Below are 13,148 nucleotides of genomic sequence, written 5' to 3'. Positions count from 1 at the left end.
TAAGAAAGCCCATTAAAGAGACGCTCCTACGCAAGGCAACCCAGGGCACCGTGTCATTGGCTTTTGTGCACTTGAAGGCGCGTGAGAGTGCCCCGCTCGAAGGCTCCCCTTTGTGTGAAAGTGTGGAAACCAAAAGCTTGCAGCTACTGCTGGGTTTTCGTTTTCGAATTCGCAGGCACTTGGGCCAAAATACTCCCTCACCAAAACACTCTCATTCTCGCACCAACAACACTCAGACTTGAGTTACTTCTCCGTTGCTGACCGAGCAAGGAGCGACAATGGCTCGGTGCGGGTGCCCGCAGCTCCCCGGGCAGCGCCAAGGGGCCGCCCGCCGCGCTCCGCAGCTGCGCGCTGGGCCCCGCCACCCGACCGCCAGCAAACGCCGGCACCAACCGCCTCACGGCCGGGCTGTTGGGCGGGTGGTAATTTCTGGGAATGGGGCGGGGTCGCGGGTGTACTACGCCGGGCTTTTGCTAGCGGGGAGGAGCTGGCGGCGCCGAGGGGCGCGAGGCTGGCGGGGCGGTGCGCCACGTGCGTCACCGGCCGGGGCGGGGCCGGCGTCGCGCTCCTGGCCGGCGTCGCGCTCTTGCCGGAACCCCCACCTTTCACTTAGCCAAGGCTGAGGAGTGGGGACTGGAAGGACCGGGCTAGGAGTTTTTGCAAAACCTCGCTCCCCGTAACTGTCAGACTGCCCGACTCTGGGGCCATCTCCGGAGGAGAAGGGCGGGAGTCCTGAGTTGGGGATGCGGTTACGGCGGGGCCTGCGGGGCCCCTAAGTGGCGAGGGTGTGCGCGTGCGGTCCCGGCCGGCTGGGGGAAGCCGGCGGGCGCTGCAGGTGCACGCGCGGCCCCGTAGTCCTCACACGCCTGCCCCGTGCGGCAGAGCCCCCTGCATCAATCCGGGGCTGGAGTGGAGAGCGAGATCGGGGAGCCCCGGGCAGGGAGCCGGACAAGTGACGAGCGTCTTTACCTGGGAAGGCGGGTTTGGGAGAAGTTGGGCGAGGAGAGGAAGGCGGGATTCAAGAGAGCAAAAGAGGCAGGTTCGGCGGGCTGGTGGGGGCCTGAGGGCGGCGGGGCCCCGCGGGGTATAAATAGCCGGCCCGCGTTTGACAGGCGCTGCGGTGACTGGCGGTGCCGCCCCCGCCCCCCGCCGCGTGGGGAGGGGAGGAGCGCTCTGAGCTGGCGGGGAGGGGGAGGCGGACTCCAGTGTCCTGGTGGCGGCGGCAGGAGGCCGAGGGGGAGGAGCCGAGGCGGGGGGTGGAGGGAGGGGGCCGGGAGCGGGGCGGGGGCCACCATTGCTCCCCGCGCCGAGCTCTGTGTCGCCGCCGTCGCCTAGGCGGTTGGGGGTCGGTGGGGCGGCGCGGGCGGGGGTCGCTGCGCGGGGCGGCGAGCCTCTGTTTTGTCTCCTCCTCTCCCTGTGGAGCGGCTTGGGCTGCTGGGGAGGCCCCGGCTCCCTCCGGACGCTCGGCCAACGGCGGCGGCTGCTAGTCCGCGGCCCTGCTGAGAGGGAAAAGGACGCCGCGGTCTTCCCAGGCGTCGCGGAGAGCAGGTAAGAGCGCGGGCAGCCGAGGCTGGTGAGAGGGAGCGCGAAGGGCGCGGCGATAAAGCCTAGCTGTCCCGAGTGCCGCCGCCTCCCTCCGCGCCCCCGCCCCGCGCTTGTGTTGTTTGCTTCGGGGTATGCGGAGGGGTTTTCTGGCGGCTGTGGCGGTGACACCGGCCGGGGGCTGGGGGAAGGGGGCTGAGTGTCCCCGGGCAACGGTCGCGGAGCGGGACTTGGAGAAAGGAGAAGGCGCGCTGAGCGCCTGCCCGCGGGGAGCGCGGGGCGCGGGGCAGGGCTGAGGGAAGAGGTTACAGACCCCGGCGCGGGGGATGGGCCGAGCGCAGCTGGTCTCGCCGTGTTTACATCTCTGCGCGAGTCACCTCTGCCGAGAAGCGGACTGAACTGACCCGCCTCATCCCGCCGGGAGGCCAGGGCGGGGGTCCGGCTCCGGAGGAAGCGCGTCCTGGGAGGGTTTGTGTAGGGCGGGAGTCTGCGGCCGGCGCCGGGGCTGGGCGCGAGCTCGGGGCGGGACCTGGGAGGCTCCGGCCGCTCTGGGTGGCTGGGTTGAGGGGGGGTGCTGGACACCAGTTTCCTTCCCTGTCGTGCCTTATCGCCGCCGCTTACCTTTCCTTCCTGGCGCTGCTAGCTTGCACGACAGGTTGTACTCGGCCGTTCTTTTATTCTCGCTCTCCACGCCGGCACCCTGCTGCCATCTCCCCCTGTTCCCCGGGAGGCAGGGAGGCTTGGCTCAGATCGGAATCTGTTTCTTAAACAAAACAAAAACGGGCTCGTAACACGCACGTCCAGCGACTGCCTTCTGGATCCTCGCGAAGCTGGCCCTCAGGGACTGCGCGACGGGATGGTCTAGGGGCGCGGAAGGAGGACGGCGAGGGCTCTGCCAGGGCTGGATGCTGACTCTACCCCAGGAGCTTTGTGATCAGGGCAGCCGAGCCCTCTCTCTTGCTCCTTTTGGGCATTTTTATTCCATGTCCGTAAAGGACCGAAAAAATACTCCGTAACACCAAGAATAGTCCAGATCGCACAGTTTCTAATCTTTTCCCTCTGTCAGCATCCTGGATGGACTCTTTCTAGGAGCCAGATTCGCTGTAGAATAGCCTTTAAGTTCTTAGTACTTCATTAAATGAGGAAGAGGAGGACGCGTCATTGTAAAACTGTTAAAAATTCCCCCCTTTCATATGTTCATGAACGTTTACTTCAGCTTAATGGTTTAAATTTTAATCCGGTGATGAGAGAACAGTAATCGTGTGTTTGATAATCAGATTTGCTTTCCTTTTTATCTGTGACTCTCTATCCAGAAGTAAATTATGCACTTTCTTTCGTGCCAGAATCAGAGAAGGATGTATGCTTTACTAACAAAGGATTGGATATTTGTGTTTCGGAGTTTCTTCAAAAGGTAGAATGACTTATATAGGACTGGAAACCATTAAATTACATTTAAGGGAGTTTAGGAATAATAAAACTTTTTATAGAGCATTACAGTGTACACAGTATATTCATGTAAATATTATTGAGATGATATCTAGTAGTTAAACACATGAAATGGAAAATTGGAATATCAGGCAGGGCGTGGTGGCTCACGCCTGTAATCCCAGCACTTTGGGAGGCAGAGGTGGGCGGATCACCTGAGGTCAGGAGTTCAAGACCAGCCTGACCAATATGGTGAAACCCCATCTCTAACCAAAAGTACAAAAATCAGCCGGGCGCGATGGCGGGCGCCTATAATCCCAGCTACTCAGGAGGCTGAGGCAGGAGAATTGCTTGAACCCAGGAGATGGAAGTTGCAGTGAGCCGAGATCGGGCCATTGCACTCCAGCCTGGGCGACAAGAGCAAAATCCTGTCTCAAAAAAAAAAAAAAAAAAAAAAAAAAATTGGACTATCCTGGGCATTTGAAATTTGAATATTTATGTCAACCTATTTTTAAGTTTAGTGATTTAACTCATTGGATTAATCATTGTCTCTTATTTCAGACATAAATACTCATTTACAAAATAGCTTGAGTATGGTTGGAAAGAATTTGTAACTTTGGGATTTTTCTATGCTAAGTAAACAGATTGGTACCTGTGGCCTGTAGGGTCTTGCTAATGTTAATGGCTTTACCTGCTCATGTTGTATACCATTTTTGGAGGGGGTAACAACGTCATTGTGATATAATTCACATACGAGTCAGTTCAGTTTAAAGTGTACAGTTTAGTGGGCTTAGTAATTAATTTTTTTAAAAAAAATTACTCCATTTTGCAGGTGAACAATTCAGTGGTTTTTAAGTACGGTTGTCCATCGGTATCTGTTGGGGGTTGGTTCTAGGGCCTTTCTCAGATACTAGAATCTATGGATGCTCAGGTCCCTAAAGTAAAATGGCATAGTTGCTGGATGCGGTGGCCTGTGCCTGTAATCCCAGTTATTCAGGAGGTTGAGGTGGGAGGATCTCGTGAGACCAGAGTTTGGACACCAGCCTGGGTGACAGAGCAAAATTCTGTCTCTTAGGAAAAATGAAGAAATAAAAACGGCATATTATTTGCATATAAACTATGCATATCCTCTTGTATGCTTTAAATCATCTCCAGATTACTTACACTACCTAATACAATGTGGATGCTATGTAAATAGTTGTTATACTGTGTGTTTAGGGATAATGATCAGGAAAAAAGTCTCTACATGTTCATTTACAGACAAGTTTTTTTGAGTAGTTTCTGTACCTCATTGATTGAATCCATGGATTCAGAACTCATGGATATGGAGGGCCGACTGTATATTCAAAGTTGTGCAGCCATCACTATAATCAATTTTAGAGCATTTTAATCATCCCCCAAAAGATCCCCATATCCATTAGCAGTCGCTTTTCATTTTCCCTCAGCACTCCAGTCCTATGCAACCACTGATCGACTTTCTATCTTTATAGATTAGACTATTCCGGACATTTTATATAAATGAAACCATATATGTGGTCTTTTGTGACTGGCTTCTTTCGCTTAGCATAATGCTTTCAAAGTATATCCATGTTGTAATATGTGTCGGTACTTCATTTCTTTTTTTTTTTTTTTTTTTTTTTTTGAGAGGGAGTCTCGCTCTGCCGCCCAGGCTGGAGTGCAGTGGCCGGATCTCAGCTCACTGCAGGCTCCGCCTCCCGGGTTCACTCAATTCTCCTGCCTCAGCCTCCCCAGTAGCTGGGACTACAGGCACGTGCCACTATGCCCAGCTAGTTTTTTGTATTTTTTAGTAGAGACGGGGTTTCACCGTGTCAGCCAGGATGGTCTCGATCTCCTGACCTCGTGATCCACCCGCCTCAGCCTCCCAAAGTGCTGGGATTCCAGATATGATCCACTGCACCCAGCCTATAGTCACTTTTTTTTTTTTTTATTGCTGAGTAATATTCTCTTTAGGGATATATTACATTTTATTTATCTCTGCATCAGTTGATGGACATTTAAGATTCTATTGTTTTGGGCTATATGCTGCTATGAATATTCGTGTTTTTGTGTAGACGTCATTTCTTTGGGTATGTACACTTTTTAATAAATTAGCTTTTGACTTACCTGATACCAAAAAAAATCCATTTTGAGTATATAATTCAATACTTTTTAGTAAATATATAGAATTGTGAAACTATCACCTTGAGCTAGTTTTCGAACATTTCCATTGCCTCCAAAATTCCCTCCAGCCTGTTTGCAGTTAACCCTTATTCCCAGCCCCAGCCTCAGGCAATCACTGATTGGTTTTGTCTTAATCCATTTGCTTTTTCTGGATATTTTGGAGTTGTATAAATGGAATTGTACAATATGTAGTCTTTCGTATCTGGCTTCTTTCACTTAACATAATGTTTTTGGGATTCATTCATATTGTAGCATTTATCAGTTTTTTGTTCCTTTTTATTTTGGAATAGTATTTCTTTGTATGAGTATATGATAGTCCCACCCCTTATCTATGTGGGATACATTCCAAGACCCCCAGTGGATGCCTGAAATCTCAGGTAGTATTGAATCTTATATATTTTTTTCTATATCTGTATACCTAGTTTAATTTGTTAATCAGGCATAATAAGAGATTAAAAACAGTGTGATAGAAGAGTTACAACAATATGCTATTCACAATTTCATAGATGGAAGATTTCTTACTGTAGATGTTAGCAAACTCAGCATAAAGTTTTTTTTCTTATTAAATTGAGAACTTTCACTTTTTCACTTAAAAGAAGTATTTTACAGCTTCTCTTTAGCATATCCAAATTGTCATCCTTATTACTCTTGAGCATTTGAGCCATTATTAAGTAAAATAAGGGTTACTTGAACACTAGCACTACGATACTAGTTGATCTGATAGCTGAGATGGCCACTAAGCAGGTAGTGTAGACAGCGTGAATATGGTGGATAAAGGGATGATTCACATCCGAGGCAGAGTGGCATGGTATGAGTTTTCATCATGCTACTCAGAATGGCACACAATTTAAAACATAGATTGTTTATTTCTGAAAATTTCCATTTATCATTTTTAGAACATGTTTGACTGTGGGTAACTGAAACTGGAAAGTAAAGCTGTAGGTTAGGGGAGATTACTGTAACACACTTTAACTGTTGACCAGTATATAGGTGTTTCGATTATTTCCAGTTTTTGACTCTTTTGAATAATACTCAAACATTTGAGTACAAGTCTTTATGTGAACATATGGTTTTGTTTCTCTTGGTTAGCTATCTAGGAGTAGAATTACAGCATCATATGTTTAGCTTTTTAGGACACTGCCAAACTGTTTCCCAAAGTGGCCGTAACATCTTATATTGCCAACAGCAATGTTTGAGAGTTCCAGTTTTCTTCATATCTTTGCCAACACTTACTATTGTCTTTTCAAAAAATTATAGCTGTTCTAATGGATATGAATTTGTTTGTTTGTCTTTGAGTCACTCTGTCGCCCAGGCTGGAGTGCAGTGGCGCATTCTCAGCTCACTGCAACCTCTCCCTCCTGGGTTCAAGCAATTCTCATGCCTCAGCCTCCCAGGCTGCTGGAATTACAGCTGAGCACAACTATGCTTAGTTGATTTTTTGTATTTTTAGTGGAGACGGGGTTTCACCATGTTGCCCAGGCTGGTCTCGAATCCTGAGCTCAGGCAATCCTCTGGCCTTGGCCTCCCAAAGTGCTAGGATTACAGGCATGAGCCACCGTGCCTAGTCTGATTTTGGTGATTCGTTGTTTTTTTTTTTTTTTTTCCTTTTTTTCTCTGTTTTAGTGGAGTCATTGTGATTTTTTTTGTTTGTTTGTTTGTTTTTTTTTTGAGACGGAGTCTCGCTCTGTCGCCCAAGCTGGAGTGCAGTGGCGCGATCCTGGCTCACTGAAAGCTCCGCCTCCTGGGTTTACGCCATTCTCCTGCCTCAGCCTCCCGAGTAGCTGGGACTACAGGTGCTCGCCACCGCGCCTGGCTCATTTTTTGTATTTTTAGTAGAGACGGGGTTTCACCGTGGTCTTGATCTCCTGACCTTGTGATCCGCCCGCCTCGGCCTCCCAAGGTGCTGGGATTACAGGCGTGAGCCACCGCGCCCGGCCGTCATTGTGATTTTAATTTTAATTTTCCTTATGACTCATAGTATTGAGCATCTTTTCATGTGTCTTTTTTCTTGACCTATTTATGTCTCTAAAGTTGCAATTTTTTTTTTTTTTTTTTTTTTGGTGAAAAATCAGACCTTGGCGATTACCTTGAGCAGTAGGATATTAATAATTCCCACAAGTTTAGCATTCCAATAATGGAACTCTTGGCATAAATGGGCAAAAGACAGGGTCTCACTCTGTTGCCCAGGCTGGAGTGCAGTGGTGCGACCAGAGCTCCCTGTAGCCTTGACCTCCTGGGCTCAAGCAGTCCCCCTACCTCAGCCTCTTGAGTAGTTGGGAATGGGGAATGCAGGTGCATACCACCATGCCAGGTTAATTTTTAATTTTTATTTTTTGTAGAGATGGGGGTCTCACTGCATTGCCCAGGCTACTCTTGAACACCTGGGCTCAAGCGATCTTCCTCTGTTGACCTACCAAAGTGGTGGGATTACAAGCATGAGCACTGTGTCTGACCCATTTTTTTTGATGATATCGCTATTCAGATCTTTTGCTCCTTTTAAAATTGGATTGTTTGGGCTGGGTGTGGTGACTCATGCCTGTAACTCCAGCACTTTGGGAGGCCGAGGTGGGTGGATCACCTGAGGTCAGGAGTTCAAGACCAGCCTGGCCAACATGGCAAAACCCTGTTTCTACTAAAAATACAAAAATTAGCTGGAGGTGGTGGCGCATGCCTATAATCTCAGCTACTCAGAAGGCTGAGGTAGGGTAATTGCATAAACCTGGGAGGCGGAGGTTGCAGTGAGCTGAGATTGCAACACTGCACTCTAGCCTAGCGACAGAGCAAGGCTCTGTCTCAAAAAAATAAAATATAATATAATAAAATTGGGTTGTTTGACTTACTGAGTTGTAAGAAGGTTTTTTTTTTTTTTTAAATATATTCTGGATGTAAGTTCTTTAATAGATATAGGATCTGCAAATATTTCTTCGCAGTCTGTTGCTGGTCTTTTCATTGCTTAAAAAATTGGTGGCTGGGCGCGGTGGCTCACACCTGTAATCCCAGCACTTTGGGAGGCCAAGATGGGCAGATCACTAGGTCAGGCATTCAAGACCAACCTGGCCAACATGGTAAAACCCCAATCTCGGTAGAGATTTTCATCTCTACTGAAAATACAAAAATTAGCCGGTGTGGTAGTGTGCACCTGTAGTCCCAGCTACTTAGGAGGCTGAGACTGGAGAATCGCTTGAACCCAGGAGGCGGAGGTTGCAGTGAGCCGAGATCGCTCCACTGCACTCCAGTCTAGGCAACAGAGCGAGACTCCGTCTCAAAAAAAAAAAAAAAAAAATTGGTGATTGACATCTTTTAAAGCGTAATTAGTTTAAATTTTAATGAAGTGTGGTTTCTGAATTTTTTCTTTTATAGATCATGATTTTGTTGTCTTATGTAAGAACTCTCTGCCTAATTCCAGATCTTGAGATTTTTCTGTTTTCTAGAAGTTTTATAGTTTTAACTCTAACAGTTAGATAGATTTTATCATCTATTTTGAATTAACTTCTGTGTATGGTGAGAAATCAAGTTCTAAATTCATCTTTTATATACAGATTGTTCTGTCAACCTAAATAAAAGACAGAGAGTCCCTCTGAAAGAAAACAATATTTATTCAGAAATGGGCATTATAATGGAAATATACATACCATAGTAAACTATATACATATTCAGGGAGGTAAAGGAAGACATAGATTTTTAAAGGAAAAATGAGGAGGATTACATCATCGTTTTAAATCAGTTTTCTTTGGCTATAAAGATCAATGACAAGAGTGGTGCCAGTCTGAGGTTGGACATGAAGTTACTGGGCAGATGTCCTTGCAGAAGTATTTTTTTTGTGTGTAAGGTTGCGATTGCCTTTATGCAAGGTTGTGGCCTTTATGGGTTTTTTTTGTGATAGGTTTTTTTTTTTTTTGGAGATGTAATCTCGCTCTGTTGCCCAGGTTGGAGTGCAGAGGTGCAATCTCGGCTTGCTGCAACGTCTGCCTCCTGGGTTCAAGCGATTCTCCTGCCTCAGCTTTCCACGTAGCTGGGACGACAGGCCTGCGCCACCACGCCTGGCTAATTTTTGTATTTTTAGTAGGAATGGGGTTTCACCATGTTGGCCAGGCTGGTCTCAAACTCCTGAACTCAAGTGATCCACCCACCTCTGCCTCCCAAAGTGCTGGGATTACAAGTGTGGCCTGCCTGTCTCTGCCTCCCAAAGTGGTGGGATTATAGGCGTGAGCCACTATGCCCAGGCAATAGTTATTTTTTTTAATCAGGTATTCTTGCATGCGAACCCTCCTTTCATGGCCTTCTCTGGCTCCATTTGTCAGGGCTTTTAACACAAATGACTCAATTTTAATTCTAACAACTTTCACTTTTCTCTCTTTTGATCAAAATCTTTCTTTGGACCCAGGCACAGTGGCTCATGCCTGTAATCCTAGCACTTTGGGAGGCAGAGGCAGGAGGATTGCTTGAGCCCAGGAGTTTGAGACCCACCTGAGCAACATGGTGAGACCCTGTCTCTAGAAAAACAAACAAAACAAAACAAAAAGGATCTTTCTTTGGAAGCATCACTGATCAGTCATCTTGTAGTTAGGTTTTAATTATCTTTAGGTGCCAGGATGGACCTGTCCTGGGTTGTTGGTATGGTCCCATGTTGGAGGGAGTACTTGGCAAACTAGGAGTCAGTGTCAGGACCCCCTCAGTCACATTTGAGCAACAAGGGAAGTTTGGAGGGAGGGATTCTCAGGCTAAGTCTGCCAGAAATCCGTTATTAAGATCAGTTTTTATCTGTTCCTTAAATGTAGGCTGTCATCTCAGGGTGTAGGGCCAGCCCGGTATAATTCTGTTGGGAGTAGTACTTCTACAGAAATGTAACAAATAACATGTACAAAGTTTAAAAAGGAAAATACAAAGTAAACTGTTTTTTTTTTTTTTTTTTTTTTTTGAGATGGAGTCTTGCTCTGTCGCCCAGGCTGGAGTGCAGTGGCTCACTGCAAGCTCCGCCTCCCGGGTTTACACCATTCTCCTGCCTCAGCCTCCCGAGTAGCTGGGACTACAGGCGCCCGCCACCTCGCCCGGCTAGTTTTTTGTATTTTTTAGTAGAGATGGGGTTTCACCGGGTTAGCCAGGATGGTCTCGATCTCCTGACCTCGTGATCCACCCGTCTCGGCCTCCCAAAGTGCTGGGATTACAGGCTTGAGCCACCGCGCCCGGCCTACAAAGTAAACTTAATAGTAATATGATAATACCAGTTTACGTAATGGTTTTGAGCCATGAAGCTAGACCTAAGGGCAGTCAGTTGAATATAACCAAATGACCATGGAAAACTAGATCAGACCTGTTGTAACCTGTTGTAACCATGTGGTCTGTTTTCTTATTTTGCATATGAGTCTCAACTTCCTCAAAGGAATTTATCCAGGTAAATTGTGTAGTATTAGTAATGGCACAGACATTTCTTTACTTAACCAATAGCTAATGCAGAACAATGTTATCATTCAGTATTCCATAACTGGGTTGAATTAAAGCAGAGTGTGAACAATTTTTTTAGGGATGTTGCCAGAGTCACCCACTAGATGGACTGAAGGATCTCTTAGGTCAAGTTCTGTCAAGTTACCAGTAGAAGCTGCTGATTGTGAAATTTCAATTACAACATTATCTTGCCAAGTGAAAAAGCTGTGCCTTAAGAAGGGTAAGAGTCTCCTCTTGTTCAATTATCTTGGGAAAAGCTGTCTATAGTGCAGAACCATCGACTTCTTGTCCTGGCTTGCAGTTTGAATATCTCTGGTTAAAGCATTGGGCAGTTTGGTGAACTTTTCTGTGTGGCTCAGACTTCGAGTACCAGACTTGTCCCTTAAAATTCATCGAGTTTCAGCTTATAGGGCTTCAGGAACAGAGCAATTTCTGTTTTAATAATTCTGTGGAAGAAAGTTGGATTGGAGGAAGCTAGAAGAATTTAGAATCTAGGCCAGTTTGCAGGTAGATAATAAAAACTCAAATACAGTGTACAGGGCTACAGTCTAATAACAGATACAGTATAGCTTTTCTTTAGAAACGTAACTTTTCTCTTTATAGTCATCCCAGTTTCTACCAGAGATAATCAGAATAAGACAAATTTGTTTATAAAATAGTTTTAACAGTTTTTTTGTCTGATTATTTACTTAAGTGCATCAAGGATAGCTGTTGGCCACAAAGAAATCTCAGATTTATGAACCTTTCAAGACTAGGAAGCCAAACCAAGGCAGGCATTAGATTTCACCTACAGCCGTAAGGTTCCTGGGCCAGCCAAGAAGTGACAGATTATGTTCTCTCACTGTAAGGATGGGAACACCTGAACCCAGACGTTTTGTGCACATTCTTAAATATGATATTCCAGTCAAAGCCTTGGCAATATAACTAATGTTTCCAATTGTATCCTGTTATAAAGAGAGCAGATTTTTGTGAACTTAGAACCCTATATTATCAGAAAAATAAGAAGACTCATGAATAGTTTCTGAATTTTACTTAACCAATACCCAATGCAGAGGGATCAAGTAGGGAGAAAAAGTAAATGCTTTCACTTTTGTTGAGAGAAGTATTATCTTACCAAATTACTGTAAATGATTGATACTTTAAGATAAAAAGTTTTCTTAAATCTGGAAAACTGAACATTTAAGTAAAGAACCAACAATGTTTCAAATAAAAGTTATAAAAATATCGTTGATTATTTAATCTCATATTTTGTGTTGCTTAATCTTAATTAGCAGTTTTTCTAACTAATCAGTTTCTTCATTAGAATTCTGGAAAATTTTTAGTTCATTGAGCCTAAAGTTATTAGAAATGTATATTTAATAGTACAAGTCTTTTCCATGAATCTGATTGCAGATATTTTAATTTTTATTTATTTTTAAATTTTATTTATATTTTGAGATGGAATTTCACTCTATTGCCCAGACTGGAGTGCAGTGGCCTGATGTTGGCTCACTGCAACCTCTGCCTCCCGGGTTCAAGCGATTCTTGTGTCTCAGCTTCCCAAGCAGCTGGGATTACAGGTGCACACCACTACCTTGGCTAATTTTTGTATTTTTAGTAGACACTAAAGACTAAAATTAGTAGAGACCAAAGACTACAATTAGTAGAGACCAGAGATTAAAGACTAAAATTTTGTATTTTTAGTAGCCATGTTGACCAGGCTGGTCTCGAACTCCTGGCCTCACGTGATCCGCCCAACTCGGCCTCCCAAAGTGCTGGGATTACAGATGTGAGTCACCATGCCCAGCCTGTTTTTAGAGAAGAATCAAAACTGGTGAATGATGAAGATTTAGAATAGCCATGGTTAAAAATCTGATGAAGTTCATTATTTGTAATCAGCAATTGACAAATTCAGTTATTTTTGTGGCATGTAACATATACTAGAATTATGACTGATGACAGATTTCTAAGAGTTTTATGTACTTTTGGAATATTCATATTAATATATCAATAAATGTAACGAAAAGAAGATCTAGAATCACTTATTTGTCAATGCTTTCCATATAATTCATCATATCAAATAATCCTGATTTAGTTCAGCGTCTCTGTTTCAGAAATCTTTGAGAAGGTCCAGTGCCCTGTGGAACATCCTAAAGTTAGTTGGAGGCCAAGAACAACTTACTTATTTTTTATTTTTTTGAGACTGGAGTGCAGTAGTGCGATCTCAACTCTCTGCAACCTCTGCCTCCGGGGTTCAAGCAATTCTCCTGCCTCAGCCTCCTGAGTAGCTGGGATTACAGGCATGAGCCACTGCGCCTGGCCTAATTTTGTATTTTTAGTAGAAACGGGATTTCTCCATGTTGGTTCGGCTGGTCTCGAACTCTGACCTCAGGTGATCCACCCACGTCGGCCTCCCAAAGTGCTGGGATTACAGGCATGAGCCACCGCGCCAAGCTGAAAGACTTAATTTAGAACTTGATCCTGGGGAAGTCTACCAAAGATATCAAAAGGTTTAAAACACCTGATCAAAACATAATCATAGGTCACTGTGAAATAATAGTCATTAATTTAACCACAGT

At 45.4% G+C, this 13,148-nt stretch overlaps 1 protein-coding gene across 28 annotated transcripts in view; it reads left to right on the top strand.

Annotated features, from left to right (window-relative positions):
* The first annotated feature begins 1,293 nt into the window (after window positions 1-1,293).
* Window positions 1,294-13,148, top strand: part of ELF2 (E74 like ETS transcription factor 2) — a 121,516-nt gene continuing 109,661 nt past the window's right edge. For 19 of the 28 annotated variants that reach the window (XM_078002279.1, XM_078002282.1, XM_078002273.1 and 16 more), the window contains exon 1: window positions 1,294-1,548. The gene's annotated coding sequence lies outside the window, so the exon portion shown is untranslated. Of the gene's footprint in view, window positions 1,549-9,537; window positions 9,628-10,669; window positions 10,811-13,148 lie in introns of those variants that run through there. The other 9 variants (XM_078002264.1, XM_015139234.3, XM_078002276.1 and 6 more) reach the window with 3 other exon arrangements.

This window comes from Macaca mulatta, chromosome 5 (genome assembly GCF_049350105.2).
Source record: "Macaca mulatta isolate MMU2019108-1 chromosome 5, T2T-MMU8v2.0, whole genome shotgun sequence".
NCBI classification, from domain to species: domain Eukaryota; kingdom Metazoa; phylum Chordata; class Mammalia; order Primates; family Cercopithecidae; genus Macaca; species Macaca mulatta.
This window is presented reverse-complemented; position numbering and strand designations above follow the sequence as displayed.